Here is a 25,648-nt window from a genome sequence, read left to right on the forward strand (position 1 = left end):
CACGTGCAGGAAGCCTGCTATGGCGTGGTTACCTTGCTTGGTCTCCAGCTGTTCCTGCGCAGTGTGGGTGAAGTGAACATGCAGGCGTATTAAGCTGAAACGAACCACCATGCTTACAGGTATGATAAATCCTGCATAATAAAATCGTAACAGAAGTTTGTGTAGTTGTAACGTTCCTTTTCTTTCCTACGAAGGTTACGACCTCACAAACTTATTGTTATGGTCATTTTGTGCAGGATTGATCATACCTGTAAGCATTCCGGTTGGTCGAAGTGCAATACATTGTACCATATTACGTTTGTGACCATACTAACACTTGACCATTGTCTTCATTTATCCAACAGATTTTTGAATACGGAGTATTGGGATTTCCAGGACGATCTACAGTTATTTCGATCCACAAGTTGCCCTGTTGATGTCACTCCTGTTGTTAATTTTTGTTTTTCTAATAAAGTACTGTTTTTCCACTACTGTTGACTACCAGACTTCATGACCTGGCGCATCCCCTTTTCAGTGACTACAATCGTGGATCAGGAGCACAGAGGCGTCAAGCAACGGCTGGAGTTGGGGTTGGTTGTGCAGGAATACTACGAATTGGGACAAGCGGGTGGTGCGGATACAGGGGCCCTACTTTGCCTTTGTGGACATGCATCCAAGACGTGTGAGGAAGTTTAATAGGCCTGGCTGTGAGTCTCCTCTGACTCTGGCAGTTGTTAGTTAGAAAGTACCAGAGGCCAACAGGTGCAGCACAGCCAGCAGCTTTGTCTACAGAAGGATGTTGATTTTCCGCTGTGTTGGTACCGTCAGCCTGTGGACAATGTGGCAGTGTGCAAAAACTTGAGAATTGGGCAATAATTCTTTCCCCACTTTTGCTGCGCTAAAGTGCCGATAACTCGGTGATAAATCCCCATTGTTGGGTTACAGGGTGACTCTAAAATGAGCCCTTGTGTTTATTAGGACTTTGTTGTTGCTACATTCGAATCACAAGAAAAAAGATAAAAAAACAAGAAAAGTGGGCAGGGTACAAACACCTTGACCCCCTAGGCCTGCTCAGGGGATCCCACAAAAACCCCCAGGGCCCAAAAATTATTATTATTATTATTTTTTTTAAGCGGCTGGGTGCTCAAATCCGGACAAAAAAAAACAAAATGATGGGGCGTATTCTCAAGGACTTATCGCTGAGTTAAGTGGCGAAAGAATTATCATCCGATTCTGAACCTGGTGCAAACTGCAGATATCGCCAGTTTTCCAGAGATAGGTTCCGCAAAAAACATCGCACGAATGAGAGCGACAACTAACGATAATTATATGCAGAGTAAGCGTTCCCGTGCAAAAAAATATGAAAACACCACTTCCAGATATTTTCAACGACCAGCCAAATCTGCGATGCGATCTAAAAACAGGCGATAAGCCACTTTAGCAGTAAGAATTTAACATCTGCCTTTTACTGGTGTAAAGCAGGACGACTACCTACAGTATGAAAGGGAGCCCAGCCCAGAGCCACATCTGAAGGCCAACACATGTCAAAGAGCTACTGATCATGCAGCTCCGACACCCAAGAAGGCTACAACACCCACCACCACAACCCCCAGGACCTCCCGCCCGGACCAATCTCCCCCCCACTACCACCTACCATCGAGGCAGCACAGAACAGGACAGCGGACTTTCTGAAAACGGCATGGCCCCTCAGCCACACAATAGCTGAATGTTGAGAGAGGTGGGAACCAAGTAAGTATGTAGGAGGCAAGTCACCAAAGAATAAGAATGCACACAATGCCAAATGTAGTGGTGATGTGCTGGACAGACCTCACTATGCAGAGCCCAGACCTATCCATGTGGACATATATTGCTGGTGCGTGAAGTGTTGTGGACAGTGGACGCAACCATTTTACCTCAGGCAGTGGGGAAGATCTCGGTCATGTAGCAATTGTCCCCCCCCCCCTGTAAGCGGAGGAGGAGTGGGCTGGTCCAAAGTATGCCACTCCAGCGTAGGAGGGTGAATAAATAGGCCGGGGCTCTGGGTGTGGTTCACTCCTAAGAAGTGATCAATAGAAAAAGGGATGCACACTATATTTATCCAAAACGTTCACTATGTTTGTCCATATCAATCTCAGAATGCGTGCGTGAACTGAGTTCAATGCCTTGCCCAGGGTAGCACAAACGTTAGTATCATACTGTGGGGAGCAGCATTTCTGCCCCACTCCCAGTCACACAACTTGTTTGGTGAAAATATCCCTTTTTTCCATACTTGTAATTCACTTTAATCCATATTCATCCGTGTACTCCAAAAAATATTCAGCTTTTTACTTTTAATCCCATTCTCTCCACACGTGGGGGTGTTATGCTAATTCTCAAGATTTCTTGTGCTCGAAGTGTGCCCATCCGGACCTCTTTCCAAGAACACGACCAACGCATGCTTCATCCACAAGCAGTTTTTATTAAAAAGCCAATGCATTTCGGGCAATGACAAGCCCTTCTTCAGGGGTCACTGCCACAAGTTTTGTAAACCTCCATTTCGACCGCTTTTTTCATGGAAACGTTATAATTAATTATAAACACTCCGATGATAATTTTCATGGTAATTTTAAAAGTAGAGGGTCAGTGTATATAAATCTACACATGTTCAAAACTAGCGGTTTAAGAAGGAACAGTGGACAATAAATGTTGTTTTTTTGGTGTTTTTGGCTTTTAGCAGGGATCTGCGTTGTAACGATAGCTTTTGGTCCCTATCCAAAATGGCGGACACATTTTTGCCGATACTGACGCCGCCTGACGCTAATTACGTGACGAAGTGGTACCACCTGACTGGCAATAAACACACGGCCGTGGGACACCAAAAACGTGGAAGGAGACTAAGCGCTCCGTGATGCTTCAACGGGTGAGGAGCGGGGGAACCTGGTCACGTTCGGTATGGTTCAGTGCTTCTGTGTGCAGACCATGAGACAGAGCGAAAGGGATCGAGACAGTAAGGGGATGCATGCATGACAGGCATTGCGAGGAGGATGTTGCTACACATGGTAATAGGCGGAGTCGAATGTGAGCCAGGGTATTCCTCTGTTTGTGTCCAAGGTGGTTGATTTATTTTACACGATAAGGACTGAGCATTGCAGAATTTGACTGATTTGGCAAAGAGTAATCGCACCTAAATGGTCAAAACGTGAAGTTGAAGTTTTTGGGTAACATGTATGAACATGTAATGTTTGACTATATAATTCTTTGAAATTTCAGATTGATAAGACAACCGTTGGGTTTATCCCACAGAGGACTCACTTAAGGAGTTTTTTTAGACAAAGTTGTGTACCCCTGCAGCTGGTATGAGAGACTTATGCTGACAGAGGGTAACTATAATGTTTCAGACAGTTCAGAACGTATGGAGCTGGAAGAGGTGCAATGTGGGTGCATTATAATGTGGTTTTGATGTGTTTTCCTTTCCCTTCATTCTCAACTTGGCAGTTTAAAAAAGAAACAAGTGTCCAACAGAGGTGCTGTGACAGAGAGTCTAGCCCTGAAGAATTTGCCGCAAGTTCATAGGCAAAGAAACATATTGGCAGTGGATGTGAGTATGCAATATTAGCTACCTTTCCCCTTTTTTAATTCGACAAGGCACATCTAGGATTTAAGAATAAAGTTTTGAGAGGTGTGTGTGTCGATTTTAGTCACTTTCTGTCACTAGTGAGTGAGGCTGTTACTCACTACTTTGCACTTATTCACTTTCAAATTTTGTTTGTTTTTGGACACATTCTTTTACTTTTCTGGGACGAAATGATGGCCGATGATGAGAAAAGGGGCCTAACCTGGTGAGTACCTACCAGTTACCCCGATGGTGGTGCGCCCGTGAGGCGTCATTTCGTCCTCCACACATTTTTCAATGTACTGGTGATTTGGTACACAGACATTAGGACTTGTGTTTGTATTTCTCTCTTTTTTTCACTGTCAGTTGAGAATTGAAAGAGGTTTTAAATTAAGGGCGACACATGTTCATACCCTCGAATAGTAGTGTAGTGTACACGGGTAGAGGAAGAATTGTATGTAAGATATTCTCCGCACTGAAACAGAAAGACTTAGGCCGCCTAACGAGACAGGGTTTTTTGTACTGATATTGCTACCAGTGTGGCCTTTCCAGATGACGCATCATCGCTGGCTGTGCACACGCTGAGTGCTTCAGGTGCCACTAACTCTGTGGAGCTCAAGTCACTGCCACATGGCCTTATTGAGGCAGAATTCATTAGGCAAAAGACATTGCTCCCAGTGCGGCCAGCCCGGACCATGCATCATTGCTGGCTGAGCACACGGTGAGTGCTTCAGGTACCACTAACTCTGTGGAGCTCAATTCAATGCCATGTGGCTATGCGCCCTTGCAGACCGTCTCCTCCGGCCTACACTGCGGTCATCAGGGCTCACAATTAAAAGTGAGTCTTAAGTCATTATTGCAGAGTCCAGTAGGCAACAGACATTGCTCCCAGTGTGGCCCGGCCGGCCCACGCATCATCGCTGGCTGTGCACACGCTGAGTGCTTCAGGAGCCACTAACTCTGCAGCTCAACTCAATGCCATGTGCCTTTGGGCCCTTGCTGACCACTGCCTCCGGCCTACAATGCGGTCAGCAGGGCTCACAATTCAAATTCAGTCTTGATTCATTAATTTCAGAGTCCAGTAGGCAACTAACTATAACGTCCCTGAAAAATACATATTTCGACAATGTATTCCATACATATTTCGCCTTTTGTTCCATACGCCTACACTGCGGTCAGCAGGGGTCACAATTCAAATTCATTCTTTATTTATTAATTGTAGAGTGAATTGTACTCTATGGATTTTGTCAAGAGGAAGTGACAAAAAGCATTTCTTGATATCTGTGCTGATTACTGCTTTCGATCTACACTGCATCATCGCTGCCTACGCACATGCTGAATGCTTCTGATGCCACTAACTCAGTGCAGCACAAGTCACCGCCACGTGGTCTTATTAAGGCAGAATTCATTAGGCAAAAGACATTGCTCCCAGTGCGGCCCTCCCAAACCACGTATCATCGCTGGTGCGCACAAGCAGAGCGCCACTGTTGCCACTAACTCAGTGCACCACAAGTCAACACCACGTGGTTGTGGGCCCTTGCTGACCGCTGCCTCTGGCCTATGCTGCGTTCAGCAGGTCTCACACATATCCAATCCAATCCTGTCCTGCAACGACACGCCTTCATCGCTGGCTGCTGAGCTCTTCAGGTGCCACTAACTCTGTACATAACAACTCATGGACCCTTTATGATTGGTGCTGTACACACTGTGCGCAACAATGTCACCTCAGGCAGCAGTAATAATCCGAAGGGACATTAACAATTTCTTCACATGCGCACGCTCATCTCTGGTGCCCCTACCTCAGTGCACCACAAATCATGGACCATTTATGATAGAATCTTTTGTGTATGATTTCAGATCTGATGCCCCTACCTCAGCACACCACAAGTCATGGACCCTTTAATTTTTTGTTTAAAATGTGTTTATTGGGATTTTACATTACATGTTACATATTGACATCTTACCACAAGTCATGGACCCTTTACGATAGAATCTGTTGTGTGTTATTTCAGATCTAGTGCCCCTACCTTTGTGCACCACAAGTCATGGACCCTTTATGATGAACTCTCTGTGTGTGATACGATGATCACTGTTATAGTTGTTTCCAGCACCAACCATTCCCTTAGGGCTGGCTTACACTCACCCTACACGCATCCAAGCACAGACATCACTGGACATGTGACCCTGGTAATAAAAAGGGGCAGAGCGCACGTGCCCGTAGCCAGTTCCACTATCTATCTAACTGTGTCCGTGTGTTCATTATGTATGCATGATGGCCCTGGGCCCTACCACATTGCATTGTGCTGTTGACTGCACACGCAATCATCTTACCTCTGGCAGTGGGGAAGACCGTGATTATGTAACTTTGTCTGAGTCATTCTATGAGTACATGGGTAGAGACTGGATGATTAGAGTACTGCAAGGAGAGTGTATGGTGAATTTATGAGTGTTTGGGGATTGGCGGAGTGATTGGATAAGTACATAGGTTGGCAGACCCTAACCCCCGAGCTTGGCTCTAATTGGCTGCCAACCAGTGGCAACCCCAGCGGAGTGTCAGGATTGCAAACCAAGCCCCGGGAGAGCCGACGCTGCCCACGATCGTGAGTAGGCACTGCGCCGGTTTCTGAGGCACTCGCCGTCTTTGCTACAGGATCCCCACAGCCTTTGCTCAAGTACCCTGGGTTCCCACACACTAAAATCTGGGCACTGGCTAGCCGGAATACCGCACGGATGCCTGGAAAACCGAGTCCAGGAGCATGGAATTTTCATTGTGGTATACTGCATTCTCATTCAGTGGATACCCTCCCAGGTCGTTGATCTCTGGATCAAGGAATTCTGACTGTTGGATCCCTGGAGTCCCTTCCACTGGATCCCCTAACGCGAGCTACTGAGTCCGTGAAGCACCTGTAATAAAAGGCCCAGAATCCTGTCTGCAAGATATTCCCAGCCCCACAGCTGGATCATTGACATACGGTGGATAGAATCTATGGAATTCTGTAAGCGTAAGCGGAGTGGGCAGAGCCGGTGTATGCCAGTCAGGGGAGCAACTAGAGCCAACGTTCAGGGGAGGCTGACAAATGTTTCAGTGGGGGGGGCTAATTCTTGCAGTCATAGGCAGAGTGGAGATGCAGAGGCTCTAAGAAGGGGTGAAAACACAACAAAGCCTCATTAACATGTGAATGGTCTTTTAAAGACCTGTGAAGTACTCGGGTGCCGCGCTGAGAGCCGCGCACCCAGTGCATTCACACTAGGGGGTCGTGCCAAGAGCCATAACCCAGCGCGTTCACACTAGGGGGCCGTGTTGAGCAACGCTTTAGGATCACCTCTCCAAACTTTTCTATAAAACAAAAACGGTGCACTTCCATTTATATTCACTCCGACGACCTAATCCCCCGGGGCATGCCCAATTCTTGAATGTTTTTATTAATCGTTAGGAAGGGGGCCGCGTGGTCCCCCTTCCCTTGTCCACTTCTGGCCCCGGAGACCCATTCCCCCGGGGCCTGGCCTCTTCGTTGGGGACTGTGTTGGGATACCCAATGCCCCCACGTCCACCCGGCTCCCCGCTTCCTGCGGGAACCGGCATTGCTTTTTGGCAAGGGGAACTGCTAACATGCAGATCCCCTTGCTTAAAATCAATCCTGCTTTGCTTCATTGAAGCGAGAGCATCTCGCTTCAATGAGGCAAAGCAGGGTTTGCTATGACAAACAGCAATGCTCCAGGGGTGGTACCCCAGGACATTGCATGAGCCCGCCCTGGAAGGTGGTGGTCCGAAAGGGCCATCAAGGGGCATGGCCCCCCTCCCTCTATTTTCAAAGCCCCGGGAGGTGGTGGTCCCCAGGGCTTCAGGGGTCAGCGAGGCCCCCCTACATATTTAATTAAAGGCCCGGGGAGGGGTGGCGGTTTCCGGTCCTGAGGAGGGCCTCAGAGGCCCCCCACTAATTACGAAATAAGCCCCAGGGAGGTAGCAGTTCCTGGGGGCTGCGGAAGGGCCGTGTGCCCTCCCGCACCTAATTTACATAGCCCCGAGGAGATGGCAGTCCCCGAGGCTGTGGACGGCCCGCAGGCCCCCGCAATATAATTATAGGATTGCCCCCAGAACCTGGCCCACCCGGTGGCTCATTTAAATGAAGTGGGGGAACCCCGCTTCATTTTTTAAAAATGTTTTTGTCCAGATTTGCGCACCCAGCGAGCATTCGGACGTTGCGTTTTTGGGGCCTAGTGGTCCCTGTGGGACTCCCTGAGCAGGACTAGGGGGTCAGGGTGTTTCTACCTTGCTCCCTTTTCTTCCTTTTTGATCTTTTTTCGACTGTGCTCTTGTGACTCGGTTCGACCGGGTCACAAGATGGCTGCCAACACTTCCTGGTTTGGAGTGTTGGCAGCCAATCGCAGTCAAGCTCGTGGTCAGGAGGGTGCGCAAACCCACCGCTGCCCCAGATATCAAAACTTTTATTTTTTTAATTTCCCTGCAACTACTGAACGGATTTACACCAATTAAAAAAAAGGTTGCTTTCTGAACCAAGCACTACCTTTTTGCTAACTTTGGTGTAATTCCGTTCAGCAGTTCGGGCTGTAGCCTTGGCTAAAGTTTCCTATGGGAAATTGATTTTCAAACTTTTATTTTTTGAATTTCTCAACAACTACTAAACGGATTTACACCATTTAAAAAAAAAAAAGGTCGCTTTCTGAACCAAGCACTACCTTTTTGCTAACTTTGGTGTAATTCCGTTCAGCAGTTCGGGCTGTAGCCTTGGCTAAAGTTTCCTATGGGAAATTGATTTTCAAACTTCTATTTTTTGAATTTCTCAAAAACTACTGAACGGATTTACACCATTTAAAAAAAAGGTCGCTTTCTGAACCAAGCACTACTTTTTGGCCAAATTTGGTGTAATTCCGTTCAGCAGTTCGGACTGTAGCCTGTAATACAATTTCCTATTGAAATTAACATGGAGAAAACACTTTTTCGGACCCCCTTTTTCTCAGCTCCAGCTTGACGAATCACCCCCAAACTTTCAGGATAGGAGCATACCTGGATAGACCTTTTTTTGGGAGAATTTCGCAAAGATTCGTCAAACAACACCAAAGTTATTAGCAAATCAAAAAATGCTTTTCCTATAGAAACTAGGTTCTAACTATAACTACCTACTGGTGACCGCCAGATGGATGGATGGATGTATGTATGAATGAATGGATGGATGGTTGGATATATATATATAAATCATTTGTCAGAACCCCGAGAGAAGAACAAACTCAGAATAGTGGTAAAGGTAAGCAGTAATAATAATAATAAAGATAATAAAAACTCCAAATAAACCTCAATTACATGAAGCCTACCTTAAGCGAATAGACGACATAGGGCTACTTGAGCAACAGCAATATCCATACTCCGCAAGGTATCCAGGCATCAGTGCCTTGTGAAGGTATGGACGTTCATCGATGTTGCAGCCCAGCAGATGTTGGGTAGAGACACTCTGGCAAACAGGGCCGAGGACGCTGCCATCTTCCTAGTGGAATGGCCAGTTACCTCAGATGTTAGCGGGCGTCCTGCTCTTTCATGACAGTACACTATATTAGAAGAAACCCAACGTGCAATAGTAGCTCTAGTCAAAGCCTGACCCTAGGGGCAGAGAAGGCGATGAGGAATTGGGTAGATTTACGAAGAGGTCTTGTACTTTGAAGGTAAAACTTCAAGCCTCGTTTGATAGCCAAAGAATGGAGAACTTTCTCCGACGGTGTAGAGGGAGGAGGAAAAAATGAAGGCAGGACTGCAGGTTCATTTAGGTGAAACGTGGTAGGTACCTTAGAAATAAACTAACGATTAGTGTGGAGCACCACTCTGTCCTGCTGAAATTGAAGGTAAGGCTCCGTTGGTGTGAAAGCCTGAATTTTGCTAATACATCTAGCAGATGTGATGGCTAAGAGAAAAACCATCTTCCAAGATCGGTATTTCAAATCACACTTGTGAATTGGTTCAAAAGGTGATTTAATGAGATGGGAGAAAACAATGTTCAATTGCCAGAGCACCAGAGGAGGTCAAACTGGTGGGTAGGTTCTAAAAAGACCTTTCATAAATTCTTTCACTAGACTGCAGGACCATAAGGACAACTGATTTGAATATCTCCTGAACCCTCGAAATTGGAGCCAAATAAACTTTAATCGAAGAGTGGGAAAGGCCAGCCTGGACCAAAGATAAGAGATACGGCAAAATGTCCAACGGAGGAGAAGAGTTGATGGCAAGAGTATTCTGCACACCAGGAGCAGTATCTTTTTCATTTGACCGAGTAACAGTTGACAGTGGGGAGAGCACGGGCCTTAATAAGTATGGAACGGCAATCCTCAGAGATAGTTACGTCACCAAACTGTGCATGGTGAGGAGCCAGGCCGACAAATGAAGAGAGTGAATCTGTGGATGAACCACTTGGCCTTGGTCCATGGAAGGAAGACGTTCCAATGGATGAAGACGTAGTGGAGGAGCCTCTGATAGGCGAAACAGCTCTATGAACCAGAATTGCCCACGCCAGGGCAATGAGAACTTTTAGTGTTAGTGGGAATGGAGGGAACGTGTAAGCAAATGCCCCATCCCAGGAAAAAGTGGAAGGCGTTTCCCCAGGGAACCTGGCTGAGGAAATCTGCTGGCGTAGAATTCGCATTTTTCATTGAGTGATGTAGTGAACAGATCCAGTGTTGGAAATCCCCTACACTGAAATAATGTTACCATCTGAACAACATCCAACTCCCATTCGTGACACTGCTTGGTGTCTCTGCTGAGTGAATCGGCCCATTCGTTTAACACCCCTGGAACGTGCTGGACTTGTAACGAAATATTGTGGTGAATCAGCCAATTCCAAATTCACTGTGCCAGACTTGAGAGAGTAGGAGATCTCATACCCCCCTTGTTTCTGCAGATGGAGAATGGTGGTTGTGTTGTCCGTGCAGACGAGAATCAACAAACCCTTTATCCTTGGTAGGAATTAAGGAAGCTCTAGTACGGCTGCTTTCAGGTACAACAGGTTTAAGTGGCATAAAGACTCCTGGTCAGACCACCTCCCTTGGACCTGAAGTTCTTCCTGGAGGTGAGCTCCCCATCCTTACAAGGAAGCATCCATTGTCATTTTCATCAAAGGTTTTGCTGGGAGGAAGGATAGGCCTTGTGAGAGATTGCTTCTTAATGTCGATCAGGACATCGCCCTGGTCATCTCTGGCGTGATTGACACGGTGTCGCAGAAGGAGCCTCAAGCTTTGATCCATTGGGAGTCGAGCTCCTCCTGAGGACGCCTCATCCGCAATCAACAGTGAGGAATCAACGGGATGCAAGATGACATCATCCCCAACATTGATTTGTAAATCCTCACAGAAATGCACCTTCTTGAGGAAAGGGACTGAACCATCCTTTATAGACGATAAATTCTTTCCTCTGTGGGAAAAGCCATTTAGCGGCTGGTATCTAACATCGCTCCCAGAAACACCAGTGACTTGTGAAAAGGAGCAAAGACTTTTGTCTGTTGGGATTGGGACCCTGAGAGTGTAAAAGGCAAAGACAGGCGCTTGTGGACTCGCGTGCACCCTGAAAGGTTGGGCCTTGACCAACCATCATCCAGGTAGGGCAAAACCTGGTAGCAGCCACTGCCATTGGCGCCAAACACTTGGTGAAAACCCTGGGCGTTGACTTTAGCCCGAAAGGTAGCACCTTGAACTGGTAATGGTACCCTGCCACCTGAAACCTGAGGAAAGGACAGTGCTTTGGATGAATGGGACTTTAAGTACGTATCCCAGAGAAGGAGAATCTCCTCCATTTTCCAGTGTTTATCAGAAAAAAATTTGAGTAGAAGCCTAGGTTGCGCTGACTGCATGGCACGACTTTAGCACTACTTCCATTGCCTGTTTGTCGAGAAGGAGCTTTATCTCCCTTTTGAGATGCACCACATGACAATGAGCAGTCTTTTTTAGGGGGAAATTCAGAGGCTGTTGAAGAAATTTCAGGGTGTGACCATAGTTGAAAAAGTCTAACACCCAACTGTCGGATGAAATGGAGTTCCATTGAAAGAAGAATTTGGAGCAGTTTAGAGTCAATTGGATTGGGGTTGGGTTGACAGCTGCCTAAATATTCTCATTGCCTTCTGGCAGTATCATGGGATTTTCCTACGGATGTGGGGCACCTTCGTGCCTAAGCCCTTGTGTAAGCTGGTGCAGGCGTCTGATGAAAGGACTGTGCAGAATATTGAGGTAGGAAACCCTGTCGGTAGTAGGGCTGAGATGCAAATTGGCCCCTTCCTCTTCCTCAAAAGGAAGAGAACTTCTGCTGCAGATTGGCTTACGATTTCATCATATCTGTTTCTAATAAAATAGCTTAAAGCCCCTCATCCGCATGTTTATCAAAAAGCTTCTCTCCGTCGAACTGCATGTCAAGCACCTTAGCTTGGACTTCTGGACGGAACGTCGTTGCCTGTCTATAGAGCAAGGCAGCATCTGTCATCTCCCTAAAGACGGTATAAGAGATGTCCAGGGCCACATCGATGACTTCCGATGAGGCTCTCTCACTCTGGATGCTCTGATGGCCGTTGTCGTGAGCGTGGAAAATCTCTTCCCAATACTGTCGAACCTGTGCCCTTCCTTGCCTGGCGGAGTGGTACCTGGTGAAGCAGGGCTCTTAGATCGTCTTTGAGCAGCCTGCATTATTACAGAATCAGGCTTTAGATGGTTAATGAGACATGCAGGAGAGTCCTCACTCGCCCGTTACTTCCTGTCTAGTTTTGGAATAACTGCTTGCACAGCAGCTGGATTTTTCATTAACTTAATGCCTTCTTGCCACAAGAAGTTAACAATAGGGATTGCCATAACAAAACCATGCGTGGAAGCCTTGAAATCATACAAGAAGCATTCCGCTTACTTGACCGGCATGGGAGGTCAAAGTGTTTAGACGCCCTGTCGAGAAGTTCATGGAAGCAGCTGATACCTGCTGGAGGAGAATCAGCCACTGGCAGCGAGTGAGAAGACAGTGTGTGACATCAGAATCCACTTGCGGCTCTCCTTCTTCCAATTGTTGGTCACCACTGTCTGATGCTCAAGCAGGAATCTGCAGGGGAGGTAAGGACTTCTGTTTTGGTGGAGCAGGTGGAGTTTCCTGATCTGGTACAAAGACAGGATCCTCCTGTTGAGGGACTGGCTTTTGGGCTACATTATCAGGGAAACGTTTATAGTAGTCACTGAGCATCATACGTAGGTCCGTGCCCAGTGACATCGGAACGTTAATGGAGGTTCCTGTTGACTGTCCTACTCTTCCTGGTCATAATAGGGGTAATGCTCTTGAAAAGTGTCCAAGCGCTGCATGCCTGCGCATCTGTCAGAGAAGGAAAAATCACCTTCCAAGTACGCAGAAGGGTTGGTCTTCTTCCTCTAATTCCTGGCACTTTACTCTAAGTTGAGAGGGGCAGTGAGTGGGGCCATAAGGACCTTCATCCTCCCATTCCTGGAAATCTAGAAGACGAGAAGGAGGCAGAGGAGAATTATTGGAAAAGTCCTGAAACAATTAAGGAATTGTTTTAGAGACTGACAGCTCTCGACAACGCTGAACTCCTTACAGAAACCGACATCACCACTTCAGTTTTCTTCAACGCCACAGCTGTCGTCGTCTTGACTGTCGACATCGTAGATGTCGGTGACGGGCAGATTTTCTGAGAAGGAGTATGTGGTGCAGAACCATATCTTTTTTGAGCATGAGATGAGACTGGTTGCTCCTTTTTTCAACAGAAGACACCTTACTCTGAGATCTTGACTTTTTTAGGTCTCTCTGGAGAGAAGGAGGATCTTCATCCTTCCTTTTCTTAGAGGAGGTATGAGGCCTCTCCTCATTCTCGGAGTCAGAATCTTTTACAGACTTTGTCTTTTGAAGCCAGAGGAGAAGTCTTCTCTCACGATCCTTAAGGTTTTTCAAGAAAACGTCTGGCAGTGCTTACAGTCTCTAGGCTTGTGATCTGGATAAAGGCAGTATAAGCACTCTTTATGAGGATCTTCATAGAAGAGCCTGGACTTTCCACAAGTCTTTCAGTGCCTAAACAGCTATTTTTTAGACTCTGACATTCTGCAGCAAATACAGAAAGAAAAGGATAAACTCACTTTCTAGGAGCACCTCAGTTGAAGAGAAGGTTGAGGAAAAGGAACTGCTAGCTCAAAGTAGAAAAGTTCAAGGTAGAAACACTGTGACTGAGCAGAATCCCTAACACACGACGTGCAGTAAGAAATCTGAGTTATGGTAGCCCTATAGGGGATGGATGCGCTGGGTCTGTGATGTGATTGGCTGGAGTTTGGATGCTCTTTAAGGAGGTTAACTGGTTACTAAATGCTACTGATTTTCAAGGGAGAGTATCCTTTAAGCTTTTCTACTGCTATTTTACAGTTTCAGTGAGACTCCCACCATGACGACAGGGAGATTCAAGCATGTGAATCTATAAAAGATACAATACTGGAGAAGGGAAAGTCTTTCTCTAAAATTTGTGGTAGGTTCCATCTATGAATCAGCCCTATGTCCTGCAAAGTTTCTGTGATATCTGGGGACATAATTCCAGGTGAGGCATCTTTCCTTTTTTTAATAAATATTTTTATTTCAGAGAGTTAAATGATCACATGGTCCATAGTATAAATATTGAATGTAAAACATAAGATTATGCCTATTAAATACAACTATAACATACATGGTGCCGAATTCATTTCCTTCAACATATTACATATGTCATCTATATCTATATCCATACTACTATTATAAAGAGAGAACACAAACCTTTGAGCCAGGTAAACTCGGGAACCACAGCGCCAATCCACACACCCGATACATCGTTGAAAATGTCAGGGTGTGCAGATGGACATAGGCTATATAAAATAAAAATGAAAGGTAAATTAAAAAATTTAACTTAAAAAAAAAGTAGTCCCCTGGAAGTAGCGCCGGCCGCGACGTAGCGCTGGCCGCGACGTGCGTGATGACGAGGGGAAGCGGCGGACATGAGCGGCGGACAGGCGGGGAGGAGCGGTGACGAGCAGTGAGGAGCGGCGGTGAAGTCAGGAGCGCCGGCTAAGGTAAGGCAAAGGGACACGTAAAATGTCAGGCCGGGAGGGGGCCGGGGGCGGGAGGTGGCTCCGGGACACGGACAATGTCGGGGCGGGCGGGGGCCGGGGCGGGCGGTTGGCCCCGAAGCCTCACTGTACTAAACAGCATATTTATAGACCCCTTTCTATATGTATATCCTTTCGTAAAGAATCTATGTTCACATGGAACAATAGCCCGTCAGAACATGACATACTAGAGTTACCGCTGATACTTTGAGCCACTGACAAATGTGATCTTGCTATGCCATAGCATATGTCAGTAGCTTTTGAGAATAAAAAGACATGGCTTTTAGTAGGAAAGTGACTGATACGGAATGGGCAGCAGCTCTGAATGAATGAATGAAAGGAATCTTATATCGCGCAACTTAGCCCAAGGGCATCAATGCGCCAAAGCAGGTCATCTGACACACAATCTACCAGCGTCAGCTTTACTGATACACTTCGGAAAAAAGCCAAGTTTTTAGGGCCTTGCGGAGGTATCCAGCAATAGTGTCCAGGAGTGTCTGATGTAAACTACCACTAAATATATACCTACATCACACTAACCGTACAAATAGATGACTGCCTGGAATACACAAGAGCGTGCCAGAAACAGGCCATTATATAATGTCACGGAGGCTGGATTTTTGTACATGCGGTGCGAATGTCCAGTTCTTGTGGAATTTTGGGAGAAGATAATATTTGACAATAGCACTCTAACTGCTAGATGTACCCCTAACAGTCCTGACGCCTGCATGTTAGGATTCTGTCTTGGGAAAAAACAAGAGAAGTTGAGGTAAAAATGTGCTGAATGAGTACTTCTACTTGCTAAAAGGCAGATAGCCATGAATTAACAGTCTCCATGTCCCCGACACACTGAAAACTGGAGACTGGATTTAACAAATGGAGCAACGTCATAAAATGTAGAACTAATAGGATAACAGAGCAACAAAGGAGGAAAGAGAATTTAAATCCTCTTACTTATCAGGAAGGGGCTTTTCTTCCATGCCTTATCCACCTCACTAAAGTGAAATTGCAATTCTCCTCAATTATGGTGCATCTTACAGCAGTACCGAAAATTCCTTCCCAAACGTCCTTTTTCAGAATGCCTGTCAAAGAGTTTCAGGAAGGCATTAAGTATCCTCCCCGCAGGAGACCACCTCCATGAGAGTTAAACATTGCCTTCTCTAGCCTTATGGTCCTCCCTTCTAACTCATTCACAAGGCTTCTCTCCAAAACCTTGGAAAGCTTCCTTCTTGGTAGTCATTACTTCAGCTTGCAGAGTTAGTGAAATACAGGATTTCTGCTCACATGACCCTTATTCAGTATTCCACAAACACACAGTACGGATGAGGACCCATCCTAAAATCCTCCTTAAGTTAGTCTCAGATTTCCATATCAATCAGACTATTACTTTACCTACATTCTTTCAGAAACCATATTCTCCTGCAGAGCGGTCTCTCCACACTCTTGATGTTAGGAGGGTTTTGATGCTTTATCTAGATAGCACAATATATTTAAGAAATTCAAGGCAATTCTTTGTCAACTATGGTCTGCTTCGGACAGGATCTGCCACTTCCCAACAATCCGTTTCTAGATGGATTGTCTCCTGCCTTTGTTCTCAAAAAGCAAACAAAACCGGAACTTGTAGACCTAGGGCCACCTCCTCAGAGGTAAATCAACTACTGCTGTTTAGCTTAGGAACATTTCATTTGCTGAGATTTTCAAAGCTGCAACTTGGAGATCAGCTCACAATTTTACAGACACTTTTGTCTTGATTCGGATGCTAAGGCTGGTGCCCAAGTGGGGCAAGCATCTCTAAGGAATTTGTTAGCCTAGTTATACCATTCTCCTTTTTTAGCTATTACTTCACCGGTTTTTGAGGGAGAAGCTAGCTAATCTCTTAATTGCTTATGATTATCAATGGAGATCCCCTGAGAGCAGGAATGTTTTCTTACCTGAAATCCTAGTTCTCTTTCAGGGGAATCTCCATTGAAATAAAACAACTCTCCCTCTTTCCCTAGGGAAGAAATCAAATATGTACAACACTATGCTGCAAATTTACTCGTCAAAAAGAACTGAATAGACTGCCAACTACAGGGCATGATGGGACACTGCAAGTGAGGAGACCCTTAAAGGCGCAGCATCCTATTTGCATTGTTCCAGTGTTGCAGCCTATGCAGGCTACTTTGCTATGAATTAGTATTATTCCTTATCTCACTTTAAAAAGAAGTAAAAAGTGTACTTGAAGGACGTTCTTAAAAAGTCATTTTTCAGTTTTCTTCAAAATGGTAAAGTAATTCAATAAAGATAGGCGATATAGCCTGTGTTTTATGCTGCAAAATGTAACAAGTTTATCTAATTTATTCCTGACCTTTCTGAAGTAAGGCGAAGTAGATGTGGCTTTGAAAGAACTGCTTTGGGTTCCCCGCACTGGGTGGGACTATTCAGTGCTTATGATTATCAATTGAGTCTCCTGAGAGAGAACTGTTTTACTACATAAACACACTTTTCTACCTAGACGCTTTGCTCAGATGTACATTATTGTATATTTTTGGCAGAGTGGTCCAGGATCCCATGAATTGTCAGAACAATTCCGTGCTTATGACTATTGATAAGGAATATCCCAGAAGATAATTGGCTTACTCCTCAGAGTTTAAACATATTACAGCACATGCATTTAGTATAACCCATACAGCAAAGAGTAGTCCAGGATATCACTTAGATGCACCCACTCAAGTTATTCTGGGAGATATCTGCTAGGCTGTTTTCGCTTGGCGATCTGGAGACCTGAGAAATTAACTGCCACTATTTGAAGGTATCAGGTCATAGAGAAGCATCACCAAAATCTATAAACCTTTAATTGAAAGAATCCTCAATCTTACATGTTTGATCAGTTGATATTTTATTGTGGTATAGGTTTTGAGAATCGAGTTGCAGTCTGCTGTTATTGTGAACATGAAGGACTCCAGATAGACCAGCCTTATAAACATCTGGTATTCAATTGCAAGATACCCTTCTGGGTGAACACGTGCTTTACAAATGAATGTTATGTTACGTTATTTATATTGTATAATTCTGCCGATGTTAGTTATTTATGTTATATTTCCCTGGCACTTTAAGTCGATAGTATCAGCAAGATATCTATGTGCCTCCATCATGGAACAGCTACAGAGATGTTGTAAAAAGATTAGGGGTGGGAGAAGGGAGATCACGATATTGCTCTGAAAATATTGGATTAGTCCAATATTGACTAACACTATATCGTCAAGGTAGGTAGATGTGGAGGTAAACATGGCTTCTGACATCTAAGTAAGTGAGCCTATTACAAATGCAAAGCAGCCGCTGCCCGTGCAGGTAAAAGTGGTAGGGCCCGGTGGGGGGAGAAGGGATGGGTTTCGACTGACAATGATGAGGGGAAACTAATTATTAATTTTATTTTTCCTCATGGTCGTCTGTCCTAATCCCCCCCAACCCGGTCCCACCCATCTTACCTACACAGGCCGCCCCTACTGCAAAGTACTTGGAACGACTGCATGGGTAGTTCTAGTTGTATATCCTTCCACCTTTGAAATTTACTTTATTAACAACAGATATAAGAATTACCTTTGTCTTGATTGGTTTGTTTCTATCTTCAATAATAAAAAGGATGTGTTGATGTTGCTAAAGGCACTTTGCCAGTAGGATGTAAAAATTTGTTGATGGGGGAAGCCTCTCTCATAATTTCTGAGCAGGATTATAGGAAAATCCTTATCTCCAGTACTATGGATTTCCTTATTGTGACTTCAGTGTTCATTTTTGGATCTTTGTATCCCCATATGATTGGAAGAGTGTGCTCCAAGAGAAAGACAGATCATTAATTTTCAGATGAGCATTCAAAAAGTGAGAAGTGAGGTTCAAGCAAGAACACATCAAGACTACATTATAGTTGAACTGATCACCTGGTCTGAAGTGATAATTGCTTCCTTAAACATCTTGGAAAAACCTCTCACCTATCCAAAGAGAGGACCACTACAAACTACTCAATAAGTCAATTTATATCTTGCTTGCTTGAGCAATATAGCTAACGTTTAACATTTCTTTATGGTCTGGCATGACAGCGAAGCTCCAAGAAAAGGGGTGTCCAAGTGCACACCGTTTTTATTTCAATTTCACTCAAGTTGTTCAGTTTGATCTTGTAAGCGTGCAGCCCGTGTCATGGTCCGCCCTGTAACCACGTGAAGAAATCATAGAGGATTGTTAAGGGATGCGGCAGTAAAATGGAGAAGGGTGCAAGCAGCTTGGAGGAAGCATGTTTGGGTACTGCGTATTGTATAATTACATAATTAGAGGGAAATCGTTGATCTTGGGGGCTATGTTAAAACAAAGAAGGGACTGTGGGCTGCATTGTCATTTATATTGTGTGCATTAAGATCTGGATAAATATCCTAATGTTTATGTTGTTTTTAATTGCAGTGAACCCCTGACGAGGGGCATAAAATCCCCGAAATGCATTGGGAATTACATGTACTACTAAGGATGATTTGCGTATGAATTCTTGCTTCAGAAAAAGGCCTGGAGTGGAATATCTGCTGCATTAGATGTAAAAAATACGTGGTGTCTCTCATGGGACATGATTTTCTGATATGAGCAAACAGACAAAACAGTTGGAAAACACGGAATAAAACGTTATTGAACATGAATAAATTTGTGAAATCTTCTGTCATGAGACATTTTTCGCTATGTGTCCGGTATAGGAGTGTCACCACGCTCCAGTTTGTGATGACAGCGAAGCGGTCACCAGACAATTATGTGACTAGAGGGACTTTGGCTTTGCCCACATATTGGGAGCCAGGAGTACTTGTTTCAAATGAGCAGATGTTGTGTGCTTCCACAAAAAACGTGCTTGCCCTGCACACAGCTGTGACTATTTTGTTTATTTTCCAACTGCCTGAGGGTGAACTTTCAGGGGCACACTAAGGCTAGGGCGCTCGACCTTGGACCTGGGGAACACCTGGTTCGAGTCTCGGTAATGACGCCAAAACATCCTGTGATTCTGGGCAAATCACTTAATCTCCCCGTGCCTAACAAAAATGAATGTGTGTCCTCATGTAACGTAACTGGTGCTATGTAAAGCGCTCTGATACCCGATTCGGGTCAAGTTCGCGCTAAATAAAAAAAAACTAGAAAGTTTATAGGGGCAGATTTGCAATAACTGGCGCATCCCTGTATATCAGCAGGGATGCGCCAGTTATTGTGCGCCATGCCTACGCCACCATGGATGCGCCACATTTACAATGCGGGGCACCATGGGGCAAAAACGGCACAGAGGCGTGGCGCATCTGTGCCGTAAAAGCGGCGCATTGCTGGAGTTGCGTCGCAAGCGCGACCCAGCTCCAGCAATGCTCTGGGGGCCCTATTCATACAATGCTGCGTCAATCCTTACACCTGCTTCAAGCAGGCGCAGGGTTTTGACGCAGCTTGGGCCCAAAAGTGACTGAGTGAAATCTTGTAGATTTCACTCAGCCATTTTTAGGAGGCGTTCCTGTGCCGGAACCCCCCCCGCCCCCCTGCGCAGGAACGCCTCCTTGCGCCCCTTTTACGCAACTGCGGCGTAAATAGGGCGCAAGGGGCTTGTAAATCTGCCCCATAGTGTTTTTCTCGGATAGCAGCACAGATAGGAGTATGGCAGTCATTAACCTTCATGTATTTTTAGTTCTAGGTCGATAGTGCATTCATACATCAGACATATCGACATTGCCAGTGCTTGTGTTATTTAGTGACTCCACCCGTCTGCTGTCTAGTCTGGATGTGTGAAATGCCTTGAGGACATCAAAGACAATTACAGAATCAACCTGTTTTTCACTCAGCAATAGAGTGGGTTTTTATATCTCGCCTGTTGTTGAAGACCTATTATCAAAAATACAATACATAGGGTAGACTGTGGGTCAGTACCTTGCTTATGATTGGATGCTTTTCTTGCCCATCACAGCTCTAAGTTCCTTATTCAAAAGTTATTCTCCTATTTTGGTGTTTGCCTTACACATAGGGCATTGCTGCTTCACTTTGCTTCTGAATGGATGAGTCGTATGCCTCCACTGTTGTGCAATCAGCACTCTCTTTCCTCTCGCCCTTGTTCGTATGTTGGTCTTATCCATGATTTCTTTTTTAGTTCAGCTCTTGCCCCACTCGTCCATTGCTCCTTTTCACATTTCATTTCTTATGTTCAGTTTCCGTTCGAAAATGGCCTTCTATCATGTTCGAAAGATAAAGCCAAAATGTCTGCTTGTGCTTCACGCCACACACCACTGTGAGCCGAACATCGAGAAGAAATAGTTTCAATGCAAACGTCAAAGCTTAATATTTCTTCAACAATAGCTTACAAAATATAGCTCTTCAACGATGGAACTTTGCACAGAAAAGGGGCCCATGCTGAAGATCCGTTCAACAATCACAAATCCGAAAAGCTTTGTCAGCAATTTACCAGCTACTGGACCTAGCAAGAGTTTTCTGATAGCTGGATGCAGAATAAAGGTAAGGCTGCTTTTCAACCATGTCTGACAAACAAACGCAGCATCGCTTGCTTTAAAAAACACCTCCGCATGTCTTATGCCATCAACTGCATTAATTTAAAAGCTTGCAACCGTATTCTGCAGGGCTTCTAACCTCACTTTACTCATCTTCGGATTAGTAGTAACTGTTCATTTGCCTCTTGTTTTGCAAAGTACAAATTCTAGCTATATGCCTTCTGTAAAAGAAAAGAAAGGTACCTGCATTCTGACAGCAACACGAATTGATCGATCACTGCTCAGTACTGTGGTTCTGTAAGTAGCCCAAGTATATGTCTGTATATTTTCTTTTCCCATTGGTACATCTGCGCCATGGAGCATTCTTTTCTCGACCCACAAACGTTCTGCACTGTTAAGCAACAAAGACAGAACTTATGCTTTATGTTCTTCTTATTGTGCAAATGATGGAGGCACTCCGCTCCCCACTTAACAGAAATCTAACCACTTCGAACCCCTAAACACGTAGAGAGCCTTCAAAGGTAAGGAGTTCATCATGCTAGGAACATTTGTCTGTTAAGGTAATGCCCCAGTAATAATTGGATCCAACTTCCTCCATCTGGGGTAGAAACAAATTTCTACTAGGAGGTAGATTTACCTATACAAAACAAATTGCCTTAGTTTTCTGGCAATTTAAGTAAAGCTTACTTGTTTTAGGCCTTTCCTGAAATAGCACATATGCTGTTGCTTGCAAGGCATTTTGTTAAATAAAGGGGCTTGGACACAGCCATTAATTACCATTTGTTTGCTTCATTGTCACTCTTATTTCCTGGCTACTGATTGAATAGCGGGTGCTAGTTTCATGTTCATTTCACTCTTTCCTGGAGCATGGACAAATACTGATTGTTTCCTTTTGATTAGTGCACTTCCGCTGCTCGTGCTGGAATTCAGGTAATTATTTTTTCTTTATTCTCCCCCCGCGTTGTTATTGTTGCTTATTCCCCCATCCATTCTCCCATGTAATTTCTTTCCAGTTATTGCTTCCCCACGCCAGTGGTGTTGTTTGGTCTGTTGTTGTTGCTTCCCCCTATCCCTGTGTCGTTGTTTGCCCCATGCCCCTCCCATGTTGTTGCTTCCCCCTTTGTTGCTTGCCTGTTGTTCCTTCCCCGTTTCTTCCCTCCCTCTGTAGACAACTGCCTTAGAGTCATCCAATACTTCTAAAAGCAGCAAAAAGGCCCTTGTTAGTTGAAGAAGGAAAAGTGTCAGGACTCAACTTTTTGTTCAGCCTATGGCTCCAAGAATCACTGTTCTAGAGCTGCGTGTAGGCCATCACCATGGAAGATGTAAACCAGTTGAACATGCAGAGGCTAAGTAATACATAGAATTAATATACAATTACTATATAATTATTTTTTTTAAAATCTTATAGATTCAACCACACCTAGGCATGGAATAGTAACATTGCTAATATTTTCTTTTTATAGTAAGCAAAAATGTTTGATTTGGAAATGAATTGGATTTTATTTACTTTATAAGGTGCAAATATGTCATTACTTTTTCAGTACTGGGTACTAGTGAGAAAATATAGGGCATCATTAGGATGGCGGGCGGATCCAGACGTAAATAGGGACCGCCCGCCATATGTGCGGGGTCCCGTGGGGGAGATAAGGATACCCCCGCCACACTGGCGGGCGCATCCTGCATTTTTAACATTGCGGCGACGGTGCTCTCAGCAGCACCCGCTGCAATGCCAAAAATGCATGACACCGCCACCATATTAAACCCTTTTCCACCCGCTCGACTTGTTGACCGGGCGGAAATGCGGCGGACGGTCTTCCCATACCCCCTGCCATACTAATATGGCGGAGGGAAATTGGTGGTGAGCGGGCTAGGATGTAAGGCAGATCGCCATGCGGGAGGTGGCGATCCGCTCTACATCGTAATGGCCCCCATAGATTGGCTAGTTTTTGGATGATGGACTTCTGGGTGTCATAATGTATAGCAAAGATTCTAGGGGCCCGATGTAGGTAGCCCTTTACCGATCGGAATCGGCCGAAAATACCGATTTTCGGCCGGTTCCGATCGGTAAAGGGCTATGGAGATGTAGGGGCACATTTTCGGTAATTTTACCGATTCGTTATCATTACCGAATCGGTAAATTTACCGAGTCGGTAATATTTACCGATTCGGTAATGATAACGAATCGGTAAAATTACCGAAAATGCAATGTAGGTAGCCTATGTTCCGGCAGCACATGGCTTACAGAATCGGTATTTTACCATGGAATACAAATCCATGGTAAAAAAACGATTCCTGTGTACATGCACATCTGTGCATGTACACATGTGCCATGTGACAGACAGACGTGCCCTTAGGGCATGTCTGTGTGCCACATTGCACACATGGCCGTTTTGGGGGTGCTAGAGGGTGTCAAAGTGACACCCCCTGCACCCTTGTGAATTCTTTAAATACCGATTCGGTAAATACCGAATCGGTAATGCCTAATCATTCCTATGGGCTTCAAAGCCCATAGGAAAGAATGGGCATTACCGATTCGGTATTTACCGAATCGGTAATTAATGAATTGTTAAGGATTCGGTAACGAATCCAGATGTTGGGACCTACATCCCATTTACCGATTTTAAAATACCGAATCGGTAAGATTCGGTATTTCAAAATCGGTAAATGGGATTTACCTACATCGGGCCCTAAGTGTGGTAAAATGTGGACTGGAGTTTCACTGGGTATCCTATTGACCCAATGTCCTTAAATACATTAGTGAAAGGTTGTACTTAGGCTTGCCTGTTTTTAGTGTCTATTTGGTCAATTCTGGTGGGTTTTTATTCAGGGTTTTGCAGTGATTTCAATACCTTAATAAAACTGTGGTTATCAGTGGTCGCACGTCTTCACGCCGTTAAAAACAACAGAAACAGTGTTTTTTGGTGTATATGGAATGTTTTGCTTTTATTATTGCTTGCTGTCTGCACTGTATATAGACAGTGAACATGCAGTATATATGAGGCTCTAATACATTTTTACAAATCAAACTTATTGTAGTACACCATAAAATACTTCTTCAGTGAGTCTTTCGTCATGCTCGCTGGCTCTTTCCTAACCATGTAAACTTTTATCTGTGAAAAGGCCCTCTCAACATTAGCACTTGAGACAGGCAACATCAAAAAAGTCAGTACACAATTTGGTAACTCTGGCCACTGACATACCTTTCCATGCCAACACTTGTACACCTGAAGATTGTGTTCTCTGGGACAGGTTATGCAACATATGAGTTCAACTGGGCGCATAAGGCCTCAGTTATTGAAGTGATAAAAAATGAAGCAGTACTTTTAAAAGTGTGCAGAAAATTCCCCTTTACGGAAGGGATCTAGAAATTGTGCAGAGTACCACAATGAGGCTTCATTGACTTCAAATGCCACAGTTGGTGACGGTAACAGTTATATGCATCATTGCAAGCCATTTCTCAATACATTAAAAATAACATTTCCTGAATTGACCAATTAGATTGAGTGAACAAGATTCCTTTTATTGATGAATTTCCACGGAGTTTTCTCCATTTTCACTCATTTATTTTTTATACAGATGTTTTAGAATCAGAAAAACAGAACAGCCGACACGTGTTTCTCAAGGCTATTTTCGTTCTTTCAAGGTAGCATGAATATCGCAATCGTTTTTTACATTTTCACATAATATGGCAAACATCATCAGCAGTGGAACAAGTCCGCCCCAGTCCTATTCACGTGGACCACCAGTGTATTCGAGTTACTTCTGGCCCGGGCACCGTTTCGCTAAGAACTGGAAGCTACAAGCCAGTCAAGTGATGGACTGATGGGTGGGCGTGCAGCTGCTGCACGCCCACCCATCAGTCCATCACTTGACTGGCTTGAAAGAACGAAAATAGAATTGAGAAAGCTCTGGCTTTACTTGCCACACAGGGTGAAACATGTGTCGGCTGTTCTGTCTTTCTGATTCTAAAACATCTGTATAATAAATAAATGAGTGAAAATGGAGAAAACTCAGTGGAAATTCATCAATAAAAGGAATCTTGTTCACTCAATCTAATTGGTCTTGCTGTATCTTATGGAATTAAGTATGAACTACCCATTGATGGGAGCAAATTGAAACATTTAGAAAAGGAGGAACACATGCTGACAAACGTTTTATCACTTTTGCTTCTTTAAAGGCTGGGGAGGTCCAGAGCCTTGAGCAAACTTTTCCTCCATAAAGTAATTGGAATATATGTCCAGTCTCAGGATCTCTGGATCTTATTCTCTTCTTTCGATAGCAGGAGTCTAGAGTGTTGGTGAAAACTCAGGCGGTGGTTGATGTATGCTGGTCCTTGGTTGTGCGGGGCTTTGTAGGCTTGGGTCAGAATTTTTAATTGTCATCTCTTGTGAATGGTGAGCCCGTGGAGTTTCTTGTGGTGAGGAGTGATGTGTGTCTGTCTGGGGAGGTCAAAGATGAGTCTGAATGGTATGCAGTCTCTTCAGGAGGTGTGTGGTAA

General features: G+C 44.7%; 1 protein-coding gene across 3 annotated transcripts in view; it reads right to left on the reverse strand.

The window, feature by feature from the left end:
• MYCBPAP (MYCBP associated protein) overlaps nt 1-25,648 on the reverse strand; it is a 1,019,029-nt gene that overhangs the window by 646,131 nt on the left and 347,250 nt on the right. The window lies entirely within an intron of this gene.

This window comes from Lissotriton helveticus, chromosome 7 (genome assembly GCF_964261635.1).
Source record: "Lissotriton helveticus chromosome 7, aLisHel1.1, whole genome shotgun sequence".
NCBI lineage: Eukaryota > Metazoa > Chordata > Amphibia > Caudata > Salamandridae > Lissotriton > Lissotriton helveticus.